The 2500-nt window shown below is 80.0% G+C and overlaps 1 non-coding gene across 1 annotated transcript in view; it reads left to right on the forward strand.

Moving 5' to 3' along the window:
* Positions 1 to 2361: 2361 nt before the first annotated feature.
* The window catches only part of LOC122154492, a 153-nt gene continuing 14 nt past the window's right edge, over positions 2362 to 2500 (forward strand). The window contains exon 1 of the ribosomal RNA XR_006166411.1: positions 2362 to 2500. This exon is cut by the window's right edge and continues 14 nt beyond it. This is a non-coding gene — a ribosomal RNA (5.8S ribosomal RNA).

The following is a 2500-nucleotide window of genomic DNA, read 5'->3' on the forward strand; positions in this document are numbered from 1 at the left end:
GCGGGCGGGAGGGGTTCCGGCACGGCCCCTCCCGGAGGCGCTCTCCCCGTCCTTCGGTCGCCGGCGGGCGGCCCGCCGCCTCCGCCGTCGCCTCCGCCGCCGAGCCTCCGACGCGCGCGCGTGCGCGCCCTTGTCCGGTCGGCGGGGACCGTCACGTCCCCGCCGCCACCCCGCTTCCCGCCTCCGCTGGTGACCGCCGCTGGCGGGCGGCCGTCCGCCCGAGCGTTCGTCCCCGGGGACCGGTACCCCGTTCCCCCCCCCGCCACCGTCACCCGACGAGCGGTCAGCCGGCGGCTGCCGCACGCCGGGGAGGGGGGGGGGCCGCGGCCCCCGGGGCGCGCAGGGCGGCGGTGCCGCCGGCCAGAGGGCGTGCGGCAGCGCGTGGGAAGCGGGCGAGGAGGAGGAAGAAGCGGCGGACGGTCGGCGGCGGGCCGGCGGGTCCGCGCGTCGCGCGAGCGAGAGACGAGCGAGAGGCCGCCTTCGGGGGGTCGGGGGAGGCGTCTCCCCCGGCCCCTGTCCGCAGCGGGGCGGGCTGCTGCTCTGCGGAGCAGCCCGCCGGGCCGGCCGGCCGGCCGCGCGGGCCAGGGCCACCGGGCGTTCCGGGCTGGCGCGTGGCGTTGGGTGGCGCGGCGGCGGCCACGGCGTCCCTTCCCCCGTCAACCCGCCCCAGCGGAGGGGAGACGCGAGGTGGGGGGGCGTCGCTCGGCCGTCGCCACTGCTGCCACCCTGGGCGGGCGAGGCTCCCGCCGGGTCGCGTCCCGCGCGAGCGGGCGGCCCAAGCCCCGGCTCTCCTCCCGGGCGCAGCGCCGGGCTACTGAGGGAAACCTCGGGCCCCGGGCAGGAGGACGAGGTGATGGCGGCGGGCGTCGGGCGCGCCCCCGCGGGCGGACGCTCCCCTGAGGGCGGCAGCAGGGGAGGCACCCCCGCGGGGCCTAGAGGTCGTTTCCCTCACCCAGGGCCAGGTACCTAGCGTCCGCGCCTCCGCGGCCCTCCCTCGGCGAAGCCCGGGGGTCGAAGGCCGCGGGAGCCGGGCGGGGGTTTAAAGACCCGGGCGGCTCGGTGCGACCCGCGGGACCGGGCCGGGCGGCGGTGCCCCTCCAGGGGTGGGAGCTGCTCCCGCCGTACCCCTGGCCGTGGTGCTGACCGTCCGCGCTCGTGCCCGCGGGCAGCCGGGCCGGGGAGGGGTGCCCACTGCCCCCCCCTTTCCGCGGTCCGGTCTCGGCGGCGAGACCGCGGCGCGGTCGGCCGTGTCCGGCCCGCCTGCCTCGAAACGGGAGACCTCTCCGGGCAGGGAGCGCGGGCTCTCTGCCGGGGTGGCGAGCCCCCCCCCGCGGTGGGGGGGGGCTCGCCGGGCGGCGGCGGCCCCCGGGCCGCCGCGGCCTCCGTCGTGGCGCCGCGGCGCGCTGCGCTCCCCTCCTCCCCCGTCCCGCCCCGGCGAGCGTTCCGCGGTGTCGAGCCGCCAGCCGCCGGGGGTGGTGGCAGCCCGGCCGAGCGGCGGCGGCGCCGCTCGGCATGCCGGTCGGCCGGCGGGCGTCCGCCCGCCGTCGGCTGCGACCGTCCCCGTCCCGGGCCACGCCCGCCGCTTCGCCGTCCGCCCTCACCGGCTCCGCCGGGCGGGCGGGCGGTCGGGCGGCCGGGGGCAGCCCGGCTCCGGTCTGCCCGCGGAAGCGGGGAGAGCGGTGCCTGCCCCCGGCTTAGCGCCGTCCGCCTCCCGCCTGGTGCGTGCCTGCGGAGGGGCCGGGGCGCGAAGTGGCACGGAGGTGGTTCCGGGCGGGGCGGCCGCTCCGGCGCGGCGGCGGGTCGGTCGCTCGTCCGGCAGGCAGCTGCCGGGCAGCGCGCGTCCGTCTCGGGTCCTGGTTGGTCGCCAAGCTCCGGCGCGGTGACGGCCGGCACACGGGCGTGCCGGCGGGGCGAGCCGGTGGGAGGCAGGCGGCTGCCGCAGGGCGTCGCGGGGCTGCGCGGAGGCACGTCCGCGTCCCCCGAGCGAGGCAGGTGGTCGGCGCGGTCGGGCGCGCGGCGGCCTTCCGTGCGGAGGCCGGGCCGAGCCCGGGCGCCTGGGCCGCCTCCGAAGCGAGCAAGGCGCTTGTTTTCCCCAGGTGTCGGTCGCGGAGCGCGGGCTCCCTCCGCCCTTGCCGTTCGGAGTTTTTCGGTGGGCATCCGCCTTCCGTTTCCCCGCCCGTCGTGTGTGTTTGTACGGTCAGCTGAGGCGAGGCGTCTCGGCGGCGCGGCCGGTCGCGCTCCCTCCGCGCGGGCGGAGGGGGGCGGGCGGTCGTCCGCCGGGGCTGCCGTCCAGAGAGGGGCCGCTCCTCCGGGAGCGGTCCCGGCCCTCCCGCGCACGCGGGGCGGTGCCGAAAGCCAGACAACTCTTAGCGGTGGATCACTCGGCTCGTGCGTCGATGAAGAACGCAGCTAGCTGCGAGAATTAATGTGAATTGCAGGACACATTGATCATCGACACTTCGAACGCACTTGCGGCCCCGGGTTCCTCCCGGGGCTACGC

The sequence above is a fragment of the Tyto alba genome, unplaced genomic scaffold, assembly GCF_018691265.1.
Source record: "Tyto alba isolate M040663 unplaced genomic scaffold, T.alba_DEE_v4.0 Super-Scaffold_100000168, whole genome shotgun sequence".
Taxonomy (NCBI): domain Eukaryota; kingdom Metazoa; phylum Chordata; class Aves; order Strigiformes; family Tytonidae; genus Tyto; species Tyto alba.